Source organism: Plectropomus leopardus, chromosome 14 (genome assembly GCF_026936395.1).
Source record: "Plectropomus leopardus strain MGB_pleo_1.0 chromosome 14, ASM2693639v1, whole genome shotgun sequence".
NCBI classification, from domain to species: domain Eukaryota; kingdom Metazoa; phylum Chordata; class Actinopteri; order Perciformes; family Serranidae; genus Plectropomus; species Plectropomus leopardus.
In genome coordinates this window covers 16,886,439-16,910,150 of record NC_142189.1, presented here as the reverse complement: position 1 = coordinate 16,910,150, position 23,712 = coordinate 16,886,439, and the positions used below count along the sequence as shown (strand labels likewise).

The 23,712-nt window shown below is 40.5% G+C and overlaps 1 long non-coding RNA gene across 1 annotated transcript in view; it reads left to right on the top strand.

The window, feature by feature from the left end:
• LOC121953225 (uncharacterized) overlaps positions 1 to 23,712 on the top strand; it is a 192,529-nt gene that overhangs the window by 165,591 nt on the left and 3,226 nt on the right. The gene's annotated exons all lie outside the window — the stretch shown is intronic.

The following is a 23,712-nucleotide window of genomic DNA, read 5'->3' as shown; positions in this document are numbered from 1 at the left end:
TTGTATCATAAAATTAACTAAAAATATTTACAAAATTGGGGGCAATTATCAAGATTTTTTCACATGCAGCCTAATGTACATAATGTCATAATTTTAGACTTTTTCCATTTTCCTTTCTGCTATGAATGCACACATTCTGGGCTAAATCAAATGCATGGCTGGCGTTCCATTTTTATAAGAACATTTTGTTCTTGTTTAATGTAAAATTCTGGTTTATTTTTATATTCATGAAAAGAGAACATCTTCTCTGATGCACCTCCACCCTGGCGTTAGATATGTTAATACCTCTCCAGTGCAAAAGCCTCTTGAAGCATTTTGATTAGCACCACTCAGGAGATGAAGATCACTTTTAGGATCTTTCTAGTAAAAGCTGTCGGATGCTTTCAGCAGCTCTCAGGCAGAATAAAGCCTTGTTGGTCAGTGAACTAGCCGAATCCTGTCTCAGGCCAGAGAGGCATAGTGACATGAATATGAATGTCAGCAGGTGATAAACAGAGTGGATTTCTGGGACGTGTGACTGTTTGCGACACATACCCCTCACACCCCAGATGTAGGCGAGCTGGGGAGGCTGCCACTCAATTTGACGACATCTGAGCAGCTAGCAGCAGTAATTGGCTACAACAGCCTGACTGTATGGAAACGAGTCTCATAGGAAACTTCTATAATACAGAAAGAGATATACAGTACGGACTGACAATTACTGTATATCACCTTTCTGCAAATGAAATGCAAATGTTTGCCTGGATAGCAACATACAACAGATATATATGTTAAATTTCTCACAGAGAGTGTGCTTAGGTAAAACAAGTGTGAAACTGTTTCAATGGAAGTATAACAAATATCACGCCAGTTCAGTTTAATCACATCACAGATACTTGAATTTAAATCTAGTCTCCAAAGGCTTCTACATAACCTTTGGATCTTGGACGAACTGGGGGAATTTAGGCGAGACAAGAAAGGACTCAAGCACATTTTTAAACTATTTAGAAAACAGTATTTATTTTTAATATGTAGACTTCTATCGGAGCAGAAAACATTCCAACTAAAATAGAGTCAACATCACTTTTGGTACATGCCAATCAGGGATCATGAATCTCTGAATGGCCTATTAGAGGGTTACTCAGACACATATGTAGCCACAACAGTAGAAAATGTTCAAATAAGGATGTTGCTGCTAAAAAGCTACAAATTTATACACATTTTTAACACAGCAGAACAGAGAATATATACAATGAACGCAGTTTTGAGTGTCACCAAATCAGTATCTGACCAAATGTCTCTCCTCCTGTTCCTGAGTTATAATGTTTACTAATGGCTGGACAAGACTTTTGGCAGAACATAATGTCACAGTGAAGTTCACTTTTGACATTCTCTTTGATATAAATAGTCGTCACTTAATAATTTTGTCCTATTAGACATTTGTGTGAAATTTTGTCATAATCAGCATATGAATTCTTGATTTATGGCCAAAAACATGTTTTGTGAAGTCAGTGACCTCTAACCAGTGAACACCAACATATAATCTGTTCATCACTGAGTCCAGGTGGATGTTTGTGACAAATTTAAGGAAATTCCCTCAAGGTTTTACTGAATTATTGTGTTTGTGAGGTAGAGGGATAGACAACCAGCAAACATAAGAGATAGAGATAGATAGATAGATAGATAGATAGATAGATAGATAGATAGATAGATAGATAGATAGCGACCATAATATAGTCAATCAGAAGTGTTATTGTATCTCTACAGTGCACAAGATCATAATTTCCTGTAGATATGTTAGCTTGCATGTTAAAGATGAGCAAAAGCCTGTTCTTTTGAAGAATGTCAGTAGGCCCCGTTGCTTAAAAAAGATGTCTGACATTTTGTTGATCCATTCACCCAATCACCCACCCACTCATTCAGACTTTGTGGCTCTGTAATACCAACACCTGATTTCCCTCCTTTTTGGCATTATTTTCTCTGCAAACAACATCTGCTCTAAATATTTGCTATAGAGCATGTAGTGGTAGAAACACTAATAAGCAGTTGGATTTTCTTTATTTTATTTGATTATTGTTCTTTGTTGTTATTTATTTTGAATGTCATACTTCTGCTTCAGCACCATGAAGTTTCTCCACATCACCAGTCCTACTGTGTCTTAGAGTGGAACTGTTTATTCCTGTTTGTCTTGCACAGTAAGCACAGCAGAGGATGCCCAACATTTCTTCAATGAAGGACCCATTGCATAGTAATTATAGTTCTGAAATGTTTGAAGAAGTTTATCTTCTTTTACAACATATTTGTGTAAAATATCTTTCAACTGCCAGGCAGAGTAGGAAAAAAGGCAAAGAAAACAAATTCAGGATTTCAGAGCAATGTGCGTTCATTGTTCCCCAACTTAGATTATGGGAAAGAAAAGGCTGGAGGATTTCTGGTGATTTACACTCCTCTGTGTGAATTAAACGTAGGAATCTCCTTTTCTTCTCATCTCTATCAGGCTGGAACACCTTGGGCTGATAGGAGCTCAGAGGTAGCTACAAGCTTGAATTAAATTTTCCATGTTAAGTGTGTGCGCACGCATGCGTGGGCATGTTCTGGTACACATCTGTGTGAGTGTCTGTGCATACCTTCTTGTACTGTATGTCTGTGTGGGTGTGAGTATGGTAGTGGAGATATTTTCCAATCACCGCTCTGCCGGTTTCTCATTGTTCTGGGAAGCTGTTTGCCACTCTGCACGATTAACAGTATTATCTGTACCTAGCCCAGTCAGCCAGCCAGTCCTTGGGCCATTGTGTTCTCGTCAGGGGTGAGTGCTCTGGGCGCTGCGTGTCACGCCTGCCCCCCGACAGTAGGGACAGGCTTGGCTAGGCCCAGGTGGGACGTGTTGGCATTTAGGCACTGTCCGCTGCAGGAGGGAAGGGGGAGACAGGAGGGGGGAAAGTGGCTTCCACAGCAGGCGAGAGGCAGAGAACTGGTCCCTTTGCCCATCCAGAGCTCCAGTTTAGGGGTGAGGAGGGGTGAAGGGGCGAGGATGGGAGGCCCCCGGGGGCCACCTTTGTGAGCCCTGAGCATCAAGCTCCATCTGGTCACTCTGCAGAGAGGACAGTGTGTGTGACAAGCCTGCTTTTAGAAAACAGAGTGGCCTCATGCTTTTGGGTTCTCTCTGCCCTCCTCTGCCTCATATTCCCACTCTGATGTGTCTTGATGTTGTCACACGTGAAGGACAAAACAGATATTGACTTGTTTGCAAAGATGGAATGTAACAAAGATATTTAAGTCTATTCTGTGGAATTTGATCTTCACGTAGTCCCATATTATGCTACTTTGTTCTTCTACTCTTCTGCCTTTTAAAGGTAAAAAAATATTTGGCTTTATTAATTTTATAGATATAGTTTGTAGTTTCTTTTGAAGATTTTTAGAATGAAACATATGTTTTTTATAGATCAGTAGCAAATACCAGCTGCAATATTAAAACCTTTCTCAGTCATCATTGCATAGATATTAATGAGCCAATGTTAACAAATTGTACAACCAGTCAGAGAGCTCATTCTGCCTACACCATGAGTACTTTTACTGTTGATACTTGTACTTTGTCAGTGAAGTTGTAAATGTAGAAATATTAGTTGTAACAGAGTATTTTCACATTGCATGATGAAAAAAGAAGAAAGACAATATTTCTTTCAACATCCATCCACCCATCTATCCATCCATCCATTTTTGTCCGCTTATCCAAGGCCAGGTCGCGGGGGCAACAGGTGGAGCAGAACATTCTAGACGTCCCTCTCCACAGCAAAGCTTTCCAGTTCCTCCTTGGGGACCCCAAGGCGTTCCCAGGCCAGATGAGATATGTAATCCCTCCAGCGTGTTCTGGGTCTGTCCAGGGGGCCTCCTACCAGTAGGACATGCACGGCACGCCTCCAGTGGGAGGCGCCCAGGAGGCAAACCACCTCATTTCAGGGCTTGTATCCACAATCTCATTCTTTCAGTCACTACCCAGAGCTCATGACCATAGGTGTGGGTTGGAACATAGATTGACTGGTAAATCAAGATCTTCGCCTTCTTGCTCGGGTCCTTCTTCACCCCCTCCATGAATCGCCACCTTACCATGGTGGAGGGGTTTGTGTGCCCCCGTGATCCTGGGAGCTGTGTTGTCTGGGGTTGCTAGCCCCCGGTAGGGTCTCCCAAGACAAAGTGGTCCCAGGGGAGGGGCCAGACTAAGAGAAGACCACGTGGGTATGGGGTCACAAATAACAGTATTAGACTACTATATGGGACAGCAGAATTATACAAAATGGTTTTGTTTTTTTTTTCAAATTAACATGATTATTATCTCAGAATTAGTCGAAAAGAACGGTCCCCTTTTTTTGGAATTGAGGAGATGTTAACTATAGCTTTAAATACTGCTGTTTGTTTGCATGTTTATTACCTGTTCTATAAATCTTTAAATATATATATTATTGAACTTATATTTTGGCACATCATGTTTACTTCAAGGACACTGAAAGATACTAAATCAAGAGGCAAACACTCATATGGAGCCTTTTAACCAAATCTGTGTCTTATTTGATTTGGGGATGTAGTCTCCTCTGATGTAAATGTCATATTAGCATACCATTGACAACCTACTGGACTGAAGCTCTCCATCTCAGCTCCTCTGTCTCTTGCTTCCTCCCGGCCTCTCTCACAGCTGACCTCTCTGCCCTCTCCTTTGATGAACTCATGAATTCATTGCCCTGGTTCTCGGGCCCTCCTCTTCCTCTCCTGCTCTTTACCCCTCTTCCCTATGCTGTATAATTGACTCAGCTGCAGCCTTTGTGATATAATAGCTAGTTTACCTGGCAGAATGACATTTCACAGGCTCTGAGCCACCATAAAGCTAATTGTTCTAGAGCGAGAGGGAGAGAGCAGTGTGTATGTGTGTGCAGCTGATGATAAGAGAAGAGCGGCCGCTCCATTTGTGCTGTATAGGCCAACGGAGGGTTAGAAGTGACATTTATCTCCACATTGAGCCTCAGACCCAGCCATGGCCTGATGTACTCTCTCTGCCCCCCACACCCCAACCCCTGCTCTTTCTCACTCCAATTTTGTCTCTATTACCTTCTATAGACTTTTTGTAGCTTTATTCCTTTTTAATAACTGTTGTGCATGTGTGTGTGTGTGTGTGTGTGTGTGTGTGTGTGTGTGTGTGTGTGTGTAAGCATGTGAGTAGTACATACCACCTCAAGACCTAAACTAGTCATCCTGCACAAGAAAGATGGGGTCTTTAATTAGGCTCAGTGGCTCTATTTCTCCTCTCAGGATTCAATATAATGTGGAGGGAAAAGCATAAATACACACGCGTAGAAAAAGGTGATTTCTCTGTGGTATAATTTGTTGCGTTGCTTGTGTTTGCTCAGTGCTATTTGCCCTGTCCATCTGTCTTCTTTAAAATGAATATATGGTATGAGTCCATTTGTTCTAAACAAATGTGTGTTCCCAAATTAGGCTCTGCTGTTTTTACTGAAATATGGTACACATCGCATTTCACAGCACAGATGAAGACCTACGTCATTTTTGATATTTAATTTAAATGTATACTAGGGACATTAAGAGTGCATATTTATGATGACGTATTAGGGCCATTGTAGGTAAAATAAATAAATAAATAATTGCATACACACATACATAAATGCATAATTACATAAATACAAGCATTCCTGGGGGGGGGGGGTTATGTGTTAAATTTATGAGAAAAAAACAAATAATTTCTGAGCTTGCAGTGAAACATTTACAAGAAAAATCTTGGAAATACTGTTTTTTTTTTTTTCAGAATATAGCCACTCTTCCCCATCTCTGTACGTATATATTTTTTAATATTTATCTGCAGTGACCACTGTATATCATAAATATCATAAATATGACTCTTCGGCTGAAAAACATCAAGAATCATACAAATATATTCTATATACTGTATCTCTATTTGTTACAGGGTACTTAAAGTGACAAGCACTATATGGACACATTGGTGTTGCTGTTAGCCTTAGGTCAACATGTAGCATTGTGTAGTTTTAGAAACGGGTGGATGATCAATTAAGTCAAAGTGCATGAGGAATGATCAACCTTTTCCAGCGAAAAGTCCCAGAGCCAAGTTTTCTGGTAATAAGGTTATGCAATAGCAGCTGAAAATCTTTTTTTTTTTTTTTTGTTCTTCACTGATATAGTTTCTCAGCTGGTTGCTGTGTTGTAGATGTGTAATCCAAAATGTGTCTGTACACTGTGACATCACTGTTGGATGTAAAAATTGAGTGTTAATGAGACTCATTTTCAATTATGGGTAATGGCCAGCGGTTCCTCAGGGCTCTGGGAACTGCCAACACCGCACCAAGTGGGAAAGATTACATTTTTTGTTCCAAATGTGGAATTATCAATCACAACATCCTGTGAAGGTTGTTGCTGTGGTTGCAGTGGAACAGCCATAAATCCAATAACTACCTTGACTTAATTTAATAAGAGTCTTTTGATTAGTATTTGATGAAAGTTTCTGTTCTAAATAATGTGTCCTTCTCTCGTGTTTTTATTACTGTATTGGAAATGCATACTGTATACTTTGATTCCTTTTTGGCACTAATTTAGGTAAATGTACTGCAATACTACAGGAAGGTAAATTGTGATTCTCACTGTGATTTATTGTAAAATGTATCTTGCGGGGTCCAGGAATTGAGATATAGCAGTGGACTCTACCCATCATTCCACCGAATCAGATTCTTTATATAGAGTCTGACAACACACTCAGAGAGTAGAGACCCACCACTGACATGTTTTGTATCGATTGTGTCTGTCTGACATTCAGATAGCCTTGTCTAGAATTTCAGCAGAGAGAGAACGAGATAGAGGGACAAATATAGAGAGAGAAGAGAAAGGTCCCAGAGCGAGAGCAGCTGCTCACCAGTGCAAGAAGATACATTTCATAATGAGAACATATTGCTATTGATTTCAACTTTGAATGGGAGCATTGATTTGATTGAACAGTCATTACATCGTGACCCTTAACAACCCTAATGTGATCAGACTAAAAGCATGTCTAATGTTATCTACTCAGGGAGGGATTTTTTTGAGTGTATGCATTGAAAAATATGCTTATTCACTTCTTCCTGTGAGTTAGATGAGGACTGATACTTCTCTCGTCTCTCTATGGCAGCGGTGCAGGAAAGTGGTTGGGTTAGTTTAGTTGAGCATTAATACTGGAAGTAGAGGGAAACAGCTAGCTTGGTTTTGTTCATAGCTCAAAAATATCCCTACCAGCACTTCTAAAAATAACTAATTGCAAGCAACAAGTGGAGACTTATGAAAATCACTGCACCCAGTCTTTGTTTGCTCAAATATACTTCCCCATGAACCAGAACTTGTAATTTCCACCTTTGTTTATGAGCGGCGGTATCTAACAAGTTGGATTGTTGACCGCTGTGTCTACAGCTGCTACTGCCCAGCACGTATCATTGCGATGCTAAAGAGGCCTCTTTGCTTTGGTATCTGATGCCGAGATCGCTGACAAAGCGAAGGTATTTGACAAGCTTGGAGTGAGAACGAGCTGGTGAGACTGAGTTTTTGAACTAGCAACATTTGACCTAAACATGCGAAAGAAAATTGTAGAAGTTAGCTTAAAATTATACTATGCAGGAATTGACGGCTTGTGTTTGTTAACAGTACTGCCAGTGAACCTGAAACCCAAACCCAGATTTACTCTCGTTTGAAGCAAGCTTTGTCTGCTGGCATTTCATCCCATGTTGTTTTTTTTATTTTTTTGAAATATCTTGTATCATATACCTTTAACTGAAAGGAAAATAAAAGATCTACAATGATGCTACAAATTACATTTGAAAATCCCACATTTTCTGATTCAGTCATACTTCAAGTAAACATCCTTTCATGTCACCGTTGTCATATTAAATATATGGTAATACATCCATCCATGCTGGCAGGTTGTGAGGAGGCATGTCCGCCTGCCTCTGTGTTGAACAGACTGTGGGATGTCACTGTAGCGTCACTAGGTTTCTTCTGCTCTGTTCCTGTCAAAAAACCCACAGGCCCACCCATCCAAGATGGCCTCTCTGCTTCCCACTTAGAGAAATAGATGGAGTGTTTAAGTGTTTTTGTCGAGTCAAATGGCACCAGGCAGATGACTGAATGCCATTACCATAATTTACCCTGATGCAGGCTGTCAGGGTGTATCATCAGCAGGTCTGTTCCCTGCCCTATGGAGCTTCCAGGAGCTTATAGACAGGTGTAGCACTCCGCAGTCGCTCTGTGAAGCTCCGCGCAGGTTCAGATCGCTGCTTAGTTTGGCGAAGTTTTGTTTGTTGTCTGCCACAGCTTGTCACCAGTAAAGTTAGCTTCACTTCCTCTTCTCTGGTGACAGCTGAGGGGTGCTGAGTGGCACTCGTCCTTCAGTCTGTCTGTCCGTCCATCCCCACCTGTCTCTCTCTGCCAAAGCTTTCAGTGGCTGCCCGCACAAATCTGTCAGGCAGATGGGGGGCCGGCTTTTTACATGTCACTTGAGGGACGCCCAGGCAACACAATCTGCGGCCCACAATGCAGTGTGTTTGAACCTTGTGAAACCCGAATGGAGAATCGATGCAGTGCCATGCACGGCCCAGATTCTCTGAAGAATCCCTCCGTATCCTGCCTGTCTGTGTCTACCTTCTGCCGGGCTCCTTTAGAAGAACTCTGCATCTTTTATTTATCCCTTGAAATAAGGCTGGACCCTGACGAGAGCATAGTCTGCACACACAGACACACTCTCGCTCTCACACACACATATGCACACACACAAATGGGCCTCCTTCTGTTACTAAAAAGTCGGCAATTATGGAGAGAGAGGGGAGGGACAGTTGGGATTTGCATATGTCGTTGAGAGAAGAAACTACATCTCCCACAAGGCCCGGCGGTGGAAATGAACCAGCTGTCCATGGTTTGTAGATCAGATCCCATCCTCTTGATTACAAAATCACAGAATAATAAGGACCAAAAAGTTGTGGGCCACGCTGTTTGTTCCTCCTTTGTTGTTCCCTAGAACAGAAGTTATTTTGCTTCCGCTGCCTCCGAGCTGTTTGCCATGTGCCAATGTTTGGTGCACGGTGCTCCACTTGTTCTCCTTCTCACACAGAAAATCAGAAGGCTCCAGCCCTGCCCCTCCAAAGCTGTCATGTGAACTCCCGCCTTTTGTTTAATTTACATTTTGAGGCACAGCCCATCAATTCCCCTTCTTCCCGCTGCCCCCTGCCAACACCACCACCCCACCACACCAACTGGCTTCATCAAAAATGCAGAGTTCAAACTAATTAGTGACATTTGGCCATTTGTGAAACTTTTTTCTCTCCGAGCTCAGCTTCTGTCAAGCATGGCCTCATAGTTCATAGAGGACTGGAATACTTTTCATCAGTATGAAAAATGAGAAAACTATAAATCATTGACAAAAAGCTATTTCTACCTCTACATCTCTGCCGATCTGGGTGGAGATCTGACGCATACTACAATATGTGATACCATAATCAGACATGAATAAAATAGAATTAATAAAAAATATGAATTGTTAAATTATATTTAGAAAACATTGATCAAGTATTCCTTAAAGTTTTGATTTGATTTTGCCTGTAGGTTGTGATACTTACTACTCTTCATCTCTGAAGGTACAGCAGTACACTAAATATTTGTTGACTTTACAGTCGAGTTCATCGAAATAATCCACAAAAATATAAGAGAGGTAGCATTATTGTTTGCGTGTGTGCATTTGTATGGTATGTGTGTGACTGTCAGTAAATTGTAAAGTTTGCTTTTGTTGCGAGAGACATCTGTCTCACTGACTAAAAATAGCTCTCAGTATGAAGGCAAACATCTGTAGGGACAAGAATAAATAAATTATGTGATAAAATGATGACATGAAAGCTTAATTACACAGATAAGTATTGAAGTTCTAATAGCAGCAGCAGAGGTGTAGACTGGAGATGTAACACACACATGTGCGCACATGCGCGCGCACACACACACACACACACACACACACACACACACACACACACACACTGACACACACAGGTCTGTTCAGTGTGATTTGGCCAGTGTAGTGATATTTTGAAAAGGCCCATGGTTAGGTGTCTCTGCACTGCCAGCTACTCTCCAATGAGGGTGCAAACAGGTGCTGTGTATTTAATTTTTTTCTCCCTGAAAACAGCCATGTATTTAGATGGACCACAATGCATTTTGCATTGGAACAGGTAACTATCACATTCTTAAACAAAACTGTGCAATACCAAGTGATGTAAAAGAGGCTATGATAGGGTATTAACAATTAAAATTTTATTAAAATTACAGGATGGACTAGTTTGATATCCAAATTGCAGGAGGTGCAACATTTGTTACAGGTATACTATGCAGAATTTTTTATTTCTGTTTGTGAACACGCTTGTCAGTGAAAGTAAAAGCCAACCCCAGATTGATTTTTGTTTAAATTGCTATATTTGCATATTTTTGTTGTGCTATGTTACTTCGATGCCACTGCCTACAGTCTGGCTCCTGGTTGATACCTTTTTATGCCTCTGCGCCACTGATAGCTGAGGTTCGAGGCATTATGTTTTCAGGTTGTCCTTCCATCAGTTCATACCTCATGTTGACATTCAGGGTTTGCTGATTGATTCATGGTGTAGACTCATGCATTGAGTAACATGCAAGAAAACATTGCTCCTTTACAGTTTCCCATAGCTGCCAGAGACAGCCTTTGGGTGGCACAGTGAATTGAATTATTTTTTTCTCAGTCTATAACTGCTAACTATAAGTAAAGAAAAAAGGCAGCAAAGCATTATAGTTGACTGATTGTTTGTAAACTTGCCACCATAGGAACAGTGGATATATAACCTTCGAAACTTGCCACAACCTAACCATGCATGTGCATTTTGCATGAATATGCATTTTGCATGCAGGTGCATGCATCATAGGGGTGCTATGGTATAAATAAATAGCATTAGACATTTTTTGTGAGTTCCCCAACTTAACTAAATCTCTGTTAGCTATACAAGCATTTTTGACGTGATCTACTACAATGGCAACAGTATTTTTTTGTAAATTCAACAAAGCATTTTCTAATGTAGCAGCTGTTTAAAGTATTTTTGTCAGGATAAGAAAGATACCTGCTGTGATGATGGCATCCCATCTGTCATCAGATGCAACATCTGACTCAGACTCACATGACACAAATCATGACTCACACCCTGTTTAGACTGGCTTCAACGTGTGTCTCAGGTGATCTGATCACAATTGGATAGCACTAAATGCAGATTTATATAGCCACTGAGATGCATTTCTGATGTAATCATTCATCCACTTGCTGGTGTGGTTTGGGACGCGTATGACCACATATGTTTTGTAGTATAAATGCTAACAACGTCCTGATACGTCTCCGACAAGTAAAACATCATCAGTGCAGGACTCAGTTGTTTTGTTGACAGTGCACTCATGCGCTGTAACTTATCTGTTTTGTTTCGAGTTGGAAGAAGTGTTGCATGACCGTCCATAGTTTTGTTCTATGAAAGGAAATGTGCTGAATTCTGTTGACAGTGAGATCTCCAGCTGTGCTGATACAGCTGCTAACGTGAGCATGTTACAGAGCAGCTAGCAAAAATGCTGACGTAATAACTGCGTGCGGAGCAGTAACGAGATCTGAACACAAGTGCTCAGCTGGAGACGCATAATAGGCACGGGTATGAACGTCGATATGTGTTGGCTGTCCACTTGCGTTGGCATTACCGAAACGCATGCTAATACCAGGTTTAAAGAGGCTCTTAATGTTAATGTTGCGTCTCTACAGTTGTTATATCCAACAGATGTCTAATTATACACAATGTTACAGTTGCCCCCTCAGCCACCTCAGAAATGAGTGACATCAAGTCAAAAAGTGCGTGCATCTTTGACCTTTACCAACAGTGGTGTGCTGAGACGTATGTTGCTGTTACTTTGGATGCGATGGTAGCTTGTTAGTTGTTTTCAGTCAGAGCTTCCAAAATATTTCTAAAATTGAAAAAGCATTGCTGCAAGGCGGAAAGTTTCTGCCAAACTTTCTCCTACCGCTGCGTTTCCTGTAGAGTCTGGGTGAGAGGGGAGCACTTGAAAATGAGCGAACAGCAGAACATGGTGAGGAATGGAGCAGTGCAGGTGAGAGGAGGGGAGGTAAAAAGCTGACAACGTTAATATGGAACCAAAAGGAGAGTGCAACCTGGCAGTCACTCAAATCCTGCACCTGCACCTTTATAAAACATGCTCTCCGGTGTGCCTCTCTGGCTCCCTCTCTTTCTTTTTGTTTCCTCATTTCTCTCTCTTTCTCCCTCCCTCTCCTTCTCTCCTTTCCATGTGCTGTGGCTCGGGGCGTTGTCATTTTCGGCATGTTTTCTATACACCCTGCACTTTGTGTGTGTGTGTGTTAATTGCGGCCATCCTTGGGGAAGGGGAGAACGATGAGGAGGACCTGTTTGAGAGCAGCCGTGCCAGGTTCTGTGGTACGACTCAGCGTGGAGCTACAGACACCTGGTCTGCCTGAAGGGCAAGAGGAAGGTAGACTTGCTTTTTCTCTTCACCCTCCTTCTGCCCTCCCTTTGCTTTCTATTCGACCTCTCTCTCTTTCTTTCTCTCTCTTACTTTCATACACTCTTTCTCTGTCTCTGCTCTCCTCGAGCTTGGAGAAAACAGCTGCTGTACAGCCTGCGCACAGGCATCCCACCTTACCAGCCCAGCCTACCCCATCAATCATGGTGCGCTACTCACCGCTGTTTGTATGGATGCAAGTGCGCTAGACAGGGAGAAACTTAGAACTTTGTGGGTCAATGACTTTGAAACAATTTATCCAGAAGGCCTGAGGCCACCGTACCAGCTGATAATGTTTCATAAATTACAACAATACATCACTGACCCTCCTCAACAACTCTTGATCAAAGTTACCCTTTTGGGAGCAGGCAAAGCTTTACCCACTTTCTGAACCCACAGGCCAGATCATTAATATCACTTAAAGGACTACAATGGTTTATTGCAACTTCAGTCTCATTTTAAAAGTATTGGCCATAATTTCTAGAAAATATAGTCACCAAAGTAATGTCAGAGATCCAACAATGAAGTCAAATGACACAAGTAACACAAATGGTCAGTTGATTAGACAATTTGAAAAAAAAATATGTATTATGAGCTGATGCCAAATGTGAGCACCCCTAAATGTTTTTAACAACACAGGACAAAGGAAAATAAATTGCTCCACAGGGACATATGGAATGTTGAATTGAGAACTGTTCCTGCATCCCTACATTTAAGTAATTAAAGGATTATTTTGACATTTTGCAGATTAGACTCACTATTGTCATGTCAGTACAGTTCAAATGAAACAGCTCTCAGCCACCACTTAGCTTGTGGTTTTACAGGGGGCTATGGGCCAAACTATTTCTTAAATTCAGTTTGCACGGGCATAGTATTAGAAATTATGTTTTCTTATTAAAAATGATAGTTTTTGAAATCATATTCCCCAGGTCTGTATTTTACTCAAATTCACTGACTTAATGCCATGGATATGATGCACACAGTTATTTGTACTCACTCAACACAACACAAGAACACTACACAGCAGTTCCATAGACTGTATAAGTAATGGATGTAGCTACCATAATGTCGCCTGTTGGTTTGTTTACTGCCGTCTTGAGTTTGGTATTTTCGCTGTCGCCATCGGCAGACAGCCTATCACTCAAAAAGCCCCGCGCTTTACTACACACAACCGTACAGTCGCCATGATTGTCATCATTTTGTACCTGCCTGTAAACATGTTCATCTCTGTTTGTGAAGTTGGGCATTTGGGGACTGACTCTGTTTTGGAGCCAACCTCAAGTGGCCATTCAAAGAATTGCAGTTGTTGGCACCTCTGTATTGGCTTCATTTTTCATCCTCACAGGTTACCGCTTGAGCACTACTAGCGGTGATGTACTGTGTTAACTTCCCTTTTTTCCTTTTAAATGTGGGTTTAATGAGTAGAACCGATTTTGCCACACATTGTCACATTATTCATCTCATCCTCTTTCAAAATTTAACTTCTCTGATTGATTTTAGTTTGCTTTTTCTGCAAACGGGTATCAATGCTGTGTAGCAAGATGATCCTCTTGCACCCAAAATGCTTTCAAAACTTTCATTTATAATTGCAAAGGAGCTCCCATAATTAGAACCAGGAAAGAGGCAGAAAAGATGAAAAAATGGAAAACTTAAATAAGACCCCAAGTCACAGAGATGCTGATTAACACAGGACTTATATATTCACATGACCCAATATGGTAGGTAATTTATCTCCAGGTAATATAGTTCTGTGCGAATAGGGCTTGAGCCGAATACAGTTTCGATCCAATTGCCTATGCTGATGGATTTAATTACATCTAAACAGAGCCAGGCTGGCTGTTTGCCCCTTTTTACATTCTTTCTGCAAAGCTAAGCAAACAGGCTGTGGTTGTCTCTTTTTTACTGTACAAACATGAGCGTGGTGTTAATCTTCTTACCTAACTCTCAACAAGAAAGTGATTAATCACATTTTCCAAACTATTTTAGTTATCATAATTAAAACTAATTATGGCAAAACTACAAAAAAATAGAAATCCAAGTCGTAATGATTTTAAAGGATCATTTTGTTTGCCCAGATTCCAAATTTTAGCACATTATTTCGACACAGTTGTGTCTATGGAGATGTTTTGGTGAAATGACATCTGTAAAATGATCACATTTAAGATTGGTCTGATAACTGTAAAACTGGACTGTAATCTGTGTCTGTCACCACAGTGTGGCTTGGATTTATAGTCTGCGGAGCTTTGTCGCTTTGTCAGTGCTCCTTGGCCTTTCCACTCAACTTTGACATTCACCATCAGCTTTGTGGCCATATGTGCACATGGTGGTTGAGTGATGAAAAAGTTGCCCGTTTTCATATTCAAGTCTGACATATTGAGGAATGGAAAGATGCTCGTGGAGTGCTTGTGGGCAAAGACAGTGACATACGGACACTTTCTCTCTCTCTCTTTCTCTCTGTCTCTCTCTCTCTCTCTCTCTCTCTCTCTTTCTCTCTCACTCTCTCTCTCTATCACTCTCTCAGATACACACACATACGCACACAACTCTTGGTCAGCAGCACAGATGAGTTCTGGGAAAACAAGCAGCTGCAGGAGGAGGAAAGGACCATAAGGCTGGACGGCTTGCCAAATTTCATCATCTATTATGGATTGCCTGAGATGCACACTCTACTGCAACCAGGGGCATGTCTCAGATTCACATGCAATCGCAAATCTGCGTGCACGTACATATGCATGCTCACGTGCACACCTCAACAAACACTACAGCATCACACCCCTCAACTCTTAGAACCAGGACCTAGGAGGACGAACTGAACTCACGAATGTTACATAGATACGTGCATGATGTGTTGCAGGATGTCTGCTTATGCATTCTAATCTCTTTAGTAAAGTTTTATCCTCAGTGAATTGAGACACAAAATACTGCTAACTGTCTATTGGCAAAACTAATTATTTGCAATGGTGGTGTCTTTATGGTGTGCTAATAATATGTAGATGGCTTCAATATTTGTGGCATGCGTTGCTGTTTAAGGTGTCATTGTTAACACTAACAGTAGGGGTCGCCAAAGTAAGAAGATGTTAAATGCTTTACACAGCCTCAAAGTAAAAGTCAATTAAACAGTAGGGCAACTGCAACTCAGAATACATGTGTTCAGACACAAAACCACTCTCACTCTGAGGTGTAAACAAACAGCTGAAAGGACCTTTTTACACACAAAAAAACCCCATGCACATTAGAGTTTACACCAGATGTTAGGGAACCAGGAAAAAAGTGATAAGTAGGTTATTTATTGATAAGAACTGAAAACTGGTTGCTACTGTTATTACAGCAAGCCCAATGAGAGGCTTTGGGAAACATAGTACAGTAAGTGGAAACTGTGGATACAATTAAAAAAAAAAAACAAAAAAAAAACTAGTATTCAATAGAATGAAGAGACACTAGAATATCAGTAATAGACTACTGTAAATGTGATCTACAGATGAAGTGAAGTTATGGTGTCTGATGGTTGCTGATTTCTTCAAATTTTTATCTCAAAGCTTTAGTTGCATTTAACGGCCTGTTCTATGATTCCTTACATTATAATTAGATTTTTTTTAAAAATAATTATTAATTGAAGAGCTGTTCTAAAATGAATGCTGCTGTTTTTTAGCTGCAGTGGTGGACCTTTACTTGAGAACTGTACAAATTTTAGGTACTTGTATTGTACTTTTAATTTTTCATTTCGTATTTATTTATACTACTGCACTACATTCTAATATTGGCAAATATTATTATTTATACTATACTTATTTATACTTATTTATTTGACAGCTTTAGTTACTAGTTCCCTTGCAGATTTTTATTATTAATATAACATATATATCAACAAATAAATTATGATATACTCTTATGGATTAGCTCCACCTTAAGCCACTATATCATACTGACATCATAATCACTAATTAAGACCTAGCAATATAATACATTTTCTGCTTTTGATACCTTAAGTGTATTTTAATCATGATTTGATTAAAATCATCATACTCCTACTTATGTAACATTGTTAATGCAGGACTTCTACTTGTAACAGAGTATCTTTACACAGTGGTATTACTACTTTTTTTAAAAAAACATTTCTTCCACCACTGCTCAGCTACAATGTTCTGCAAGTCACTGCTGCTTATCATCTCTAATTAACATAGATTTTTTACTTGTTTACTCCAAAACAATAATTATTGTCATTTGATATGTTTCAGATTGTAATTATTTAGTGTATAACTAATATGTCTTACAGCCTCTACTTAATATCTGAGTCAACTTAACTAGATTTTATATTCTCTGCAATGGTTGGTTGTGCTTTGTTGAGGAATTCTGCCCAGCCCTCTTATATTGACTTGATGTGCAGAGGTGCCTAGCAGGGGAGCTGGAGCCCAGTCCACATATATTCTATGTAGCAGCTGTTGTCAGGCTCACTATCTCATGTGGTTTTATGCTGTGCTAAACTAGTATATACTCTAGATACAGAATATATCCTATGCACCCTATGTGATATATAAACTGTCTATGCTCTACTCACTCATAACTTAGTGTAGCTGCAGCTGCTGCAGCTACTGCTGTTCAAACGCTTGCTCTTGCAGTGGCTGCTGCAGCCGGTTTTGTGATGTGCCACGCTTATTAAAGCTGCTTCTTTTATATAACAGTTCATGTGTCCTGCTCCCACCCCAGAATCCACCTGTAGGCTCCGAAGGTGCCAAAATTAATCAGAAGAGCTCGTCGGATGTTCACATTGGGGCACTGCGTCTGATCATTTCTGTAACTTTCAGTAGGCAATAATCTGACTGTATGTATAATCAAGTGTGACACTTTTTATGCCTTCTAGGAGAGACATATTAAAATGTAAGCCATTAGCCCCATAGTCAAACGATCATCATGTTTCGCTTCACCATGATGCCAGGTTATCCGCCCCACCTTCAAGTGCAGCTTGGTCAGAAAACATGTCATATGAGCTAGTTCCTTTCTAGCATAAATCAGCCCTGAATCTCAGCTCTCATAGGGAAGGTTCAATAGTGTTATCACAGTTTATCATGCCCCACAACCTGATTTTCTTGTATGCTTTTGGAGAGTAACAAGGCCAACTGTGAATCACTTTTGCTTATAGTGGGTCTTCACTGTATGAAATGGTAACTTTTTGGTTCAGAGCTAATGTGGCCAAGAAAAAATCTGAAGTCAATGCGGAAGTGCCAAAAGCTGCAGTTCCTCTGACGGCCACTTGAGGCTGGCTTCGGAAGTGAATCAATCCCAATAGACCCTCATGTTAAACTGCCCAACTTTACAGTATGTTTACAGCCTGGTACAAAAAAAGTGGTTTTGGTCTCTGTAGCTAGTTTCAACATTTGTGACAACTGTGTGATTTTTTGTATTACACACCTGTGTACATTTTATCAAAGCAGGAAGTTACGCATTTTTAAAAGATGAGGCCACTTGAGTGACAGGCTGTCTACTGATAGCGTCCTGGGCTTTTCAGCCAGATCCACCCCTTGCTCTGTAATGGTAGCTTCTTGTCCAAATATGGTCCCTTTAGGCCCCAAAACACCAAGATGGTGACGGCCATAATGCCACTGATCATGTAGAACTGCAGTCCTCATACCAATGGGTGACTTCATGGTAGCTACATCCATTATTTATACAGTCTGTATGAGTGCGGCTCATCTACACTTGTTTGTGGTGCGCTCACCCCGTGGTCTCACTGAAAGATTACAAATAAAACATTTTTATGAGATGTTCATGACATGTTTTTAAAAAGAATCAGTTTCATTTGAGTTGATAATAGACTTTCCCATCTGTAGAAGAAAGACACCAATAAGTCGAGCACTCAGAAGATGCCTTGTGGGCCTCAGCAACACAACCACTAGTCAGGTAGTTACATTTTATAGAGTGGTCTTGGCATTCTTGGTCCCATCTTCAGGAAGGGAGATGGGATAACTTGTTGTTGTGCATGTTTGTGTATCTTTTCAGAGGGAGCACTTTGGCAGGCACCATTACCGCCCAGCAGTAAATTGCCTTGTAAATTACAGTGCCGGGGTAATAAAGCCAGATTTGTATATCACCGGGAGTGGAGACTGTGTCTGTCTTGTAAATTTAATTAAACAGCAGGTGCAAAATCAGGTCATATGGCTTTGATGTGCCCCATGTGAGAATGACAACCAGACAAAGATTCTAATACGAGCAGCATTTACATATTTTTGCATGCGGCGGGCGGCTTGTACGGGAGGTAGGGGGAGCCTCGCCTATCACCTTGTAGTGTATTAAATTTCTCCCAAATTAAAGAGGATTCAAATTAGCTGTCACCTTCAATTTTAATAGATCTGCAGCAAAATAAATGGTTAAGCTCTTCAAAACGCAGCCTCATGCTTATTGAGAGTGCGCATAAATTCAGCCATTCCCAACACCTTGTGCCGAATGAAACAGTTTTGGACTAATTGGCTTTTATTGCCTGTCTACTGTACATTACACAACATCAGAGCTCACCCATTAGAATGCAATTAAAACACTTCTCAAGAAGTTCACTTAAACAAGATGTGACACCAAGCTAAACTAACGCCTGCCTCATAGTATATAGAAAAAATGGTTATTTTCTTGCCCAGTAGGATTGTGTTTTAATATAGATCTCTGCCTCACTGATGTGCACTGAAGCCAAAAATCATCCTCTTATGGCTGTGCTTGACCTGTGACACTGTCAACGTGCTGTCTGAGCTCCAGAAGGCCCTTTCCTGTACGTCGGTTTGAGCTCACTGCCAGAGAGCCTACGAAGGTGTCAGCGGCATCAGTTGACCTGACGGCAACACCTTGGCTTGTTTCTTTTTTTTGTGTGTTGGGAGGTAGTGGTTGATAATTACCACCTAGGATGTAGCCATCTGTGCCGCCCTTTCACGGCCTGTTAAGCTCGCTTTTCAGAAAGTTTACTGTTGACAGAGGGCACGCGAGAGGAGTGAACGCCAGAGCGCGTTAAAAAGACTGCACACTCAAGCAATATTAAAAGCAGTGCTAAGGAGCTGATTTACAAGCAGAAGGTGGTGGTGGTGGAGGAGGAGGTAAAGAATAGAGGGAGAGGGGCGGGGGCAAAGAGTAAGTGTAAAATTCTGGAGGGGTCTTGGAAGCATTGGTGAGGTTGAGTGTGCTCATTAATAACCTCAAAACAGGGGAAGTCATCCTTAAAACTTGCATCAAAGTACAACTAGTGGACAAAACATTTAAACCTAATTGATGAGAGTATTCTCATTCAGCACATTTACATAATGTTAGAAAAAGTCAAATTATTGTATTATACTGACTAAAACTGATCTTTTAAAACACATGTAAACATATTATGAAAGACGTTTTCAGATCCTTAACTTAAGTAAAAGCACTAATACACCCTGTGAAAGTTATCTGTTACATGTAAAGGTCCTGCATTAAAAACGGTACTTCAGTAAAAGTAAGTATAATCAGGAAAATGTACTTAATGTATTAAAAGTAAAAGTACCTGATCCAGAAAAATCTTTAAAAAAAACATCAAAATTATTTCTAAAAAAGGAGAAAAAATATACCAAAAAAAATCAAATGATAAAACAGCACACTAACACCTCCAAATTCAATTTTATTTAAAAAGAAGAACAAATATTTTAAAAACTCAGCATTATAACCATAATAGGAAATAACACCCCCGAAAATCAAAATCACTTAAAAATCAGAAAAAGATTTAAATGTTTATCAAAGTAGTTGGCAATTAATTTTCTATAAATTGACTGATTGATAAATCAACTAATTTTTGCAACTGTTCTAGTATAAACTTCTTCATAATTTAATTTGAAACAAAACATCATATTTTATAAACTGTTTTATGGGGTTTTTTTTATTTTTAAGTATAAAGAAGCATAAAAGGAAAATACTCAAGTAAATAACAAATACTTCAAATTCATACTGAAATACATTCGTTGAGTAAATGTATGCAGTGACATTCCACCACTGATCGTACTAAGTTGAATATCTCTGTCTCACTTTTTTCTCCATCTCAAGTTGGACTAACACACCCAGATGATTCAATTGGGAATTGATTTTTTCTGACGTGTATACCTCAGTAGGACCTGAGTAGGAGTTTTCAGCTCATGCTCCAGATTTCCCATGCTGGGCTTTGACCTGGAAGTTCAACAGCATAAATTTGTAGAAGGAAAAGGCGAGAGGAGACAGAGTTTATGTTGCGTCAGCTAAAGGAATTGAATATATTAAAGTACATGGATGGAACGAAAATGTGGACTGGCGACCTATTTAAGAAAGTCGTGGAACAGCTGGAAGCAGTGGGATTCAGAAGAGTCAGTTTCACAGTGACCTCACATAGGCTCACAGTCCCTATCTTGTATTTGTCCCAGCATGCACACTTTCCACTTGTTCCAGCTCTGTAACTTTTCATCAAACCCGCCCATCACTCAGAACTGCCTATTGTCGTCAGCCATGAGGGACACCTGTGTTTCTGCCATAAGGCAGCAGTTATCATCAAGCTGTCGGATATCTGTCACTATGGCAGGATCTATGTGGAAACCTTTGCTGTCAAAACCTGTCAAATTTCACTGAGTCTTTAATGAGAAAAAGCCAAGTTGAAACCACAGGCGCAGACGTGTGTGTGTGCGTGCGTGTGTGTGTGTGTGTGTGTGTGTGTGTGTGTGTGTGTGTTAGAGAGCAAGTGAGAGATACAGCAGGCTGAGGGAACAGGTGCATGGCTGGAAGCTGTGGTAGTGGAAGGAGCAGTAGGGGCTCAGTACAGTACGTCATCTCTAATCGCTGACGGTTCCAGTCCCACTAATCAAACACACATCAACTGCCAGTGACTAAAAGACACATGACTGACATTGCATAAAGAGCAGCAGGCTGTAAATTGATCCAGCTCCATTTCATAAACTTCATGTTAAATCCACAGACAAAAATATGTTTTTTTTTCTCTACTGTAGCCTGAGGTATTTGAAAAAAAAATCCATTTGTCAGCTGTATGAAAAGAAAAAGTTTCTTGCTTAACCAAATATAAAGGCAACTTGAAAACATTTTTTTGAGTGATTTCCCTACAGTTCTCTCTCCACCTGGCAATATTGTAATCAACTCAAGCTCGTTTGTATTTGACTATGTGCTCATTGCAAACTGAATCCCCAAAGTCTGCGCTGTTCTCAGGTATGTCATCATGACAGAAAACAGAGTTTGTTGCTTTCCCCCGCGGCCCTCGACAACCGTTATCCTCACCAAGCAGACCTGCCGTGCCAACAGGCCTGTCAGGGGCCAGGTGAGGAGGCTCAGGTGAATGACCCCAGGCAAACTTCTCCCAGATAAAATCGAGAGGAAGGAGGGAGAGTGGGGAATGAGACAGGAGGCAAGTGCAGCAAGAAAGCAAACACGGGGGGTTGTAGAGCAAGAAGTGGAATGAGGTAGATGAGTTTTCTTTAGGTGCAGAGTGTGGCAACTGAAGCAAAACTGAAGGTATGTGATGACACAAGGAGTAGAAACAGAGTGGAGGGAATAAGGAGTGTATGCAGTGCTATCTCTCAGTGATATTGACAGGTTCTTCTGTAGGAACCCCTTGTGTAAATCAGCTGTGTTGTATTTTACATTCTGACATGTAGGCGTGCAACAGTTAACACAGTGTTCACTTAAATATGAGCATGATTCTTTATACGTCTGGCCATGGCTATCCATGGTGTGGAGGAATAAAAAAATATGTTTTTGGGTCGTCCATCCATCCGTTCCGTCTATACCTCCATCCATTAGTCTGCCCATCCATCTGTCTGTACATCCATATGTTCATAGGTCTGTCCCATTATTGTGAAAATGATATCTCAAGAGCACCCAGAGGAAGTTTCTTTAACTTTGGCACAAACATCCATGTGGATGAACTGATTAAATTTTGGTGGTCATAGGTCAAAGGTCGAGGTCACTGTGAATTTGTCTGTCACGTTTTTGTGAACGCAGTATCTCAAGAACACCTCAAAGGTTGTTGTCTTTTTTCAAATTTGGCATAAATGTTAACTTTGAATCAAAGATAAACTGATTAGATTATGGTGGTCAGAGATTACAGCGACCTTGCATTCATCTTATCCTCGTAAACACGACATCTCAAGAGCACCATGAGGGAATCTTTTCAATTTTGGAACAATTGTCCACTTGGACTCAAAAATAAAATGAAATAATTTGCACAAGTGTGTAAAAGGATATAATTATGAAGTGATGATAATTTATGTCCAAAAGGTCAAAAGTCAACATCACTGTGGCATCACAATGTTCTGCAAAAACTGGTCACCATTCACCATCATAACTCAGGAGCAGAAATGGATTCATTTTTGAGAAGAGGAGTAAATAGCTAACTTGGCTTTGTCTCATGATTTAAAAGTCCACCTGTCCCAATTTTAACCCATGTCTTTTAGGAAACATTGCCAAATGTATAAACAACATTTTAGGGTTTTACAGAAACTTGCATGCTAATATTGTATTTAAACTTGGCCCCTCCTTCCTACGATTGTATGTACACTGCAAGCTGCAATTATTGTAATTTGTTTTAATGGAAAAGCCAGTGCTTAGAGGGCAGAGGGCAGAGTCTCTGCAGATAAATACATTACCACACACTTCTGCATCATAAATTATTACTACGAGGGAATTCTTTTGTATGAGTCCATACATTGTTTTTTTGGAAAATCCTGCAACTGAAAGGAAAATAAAAGATCTAAACTCTGAGATGAGATCTATAACTCTTTATTGAGAGGAAGTAAGTTTGTAATGTCACTGCTGTTTTGCTTGAAATGTGCTTTTCCAAGTCACAATCCAAGCAAATCATAGTTGGAACAACAAATACTGTACATCCTTTGTTGTTGATTTGACAGCTTGTCTTGCTGAACCACAGGGAGCTAATGAGGGCTAATAGGTGTCCACAGGCCTAAGGGACAATGAGCAGTACAATTGCATGCTGGGTTAAAATAGATCAGAGGCGGGACCCTGTCTTCTTATGTCAGTCACCGGCTGATGTACAATGGCCCCTGGTCACAATTAGTGTCCTGTGTGCTGTGTGTGCAAGTATGAGCAAATATACATGCCTATTATTAACCCTTAACCCCCCATTGGGAGCTGGCAGGGAGCTCA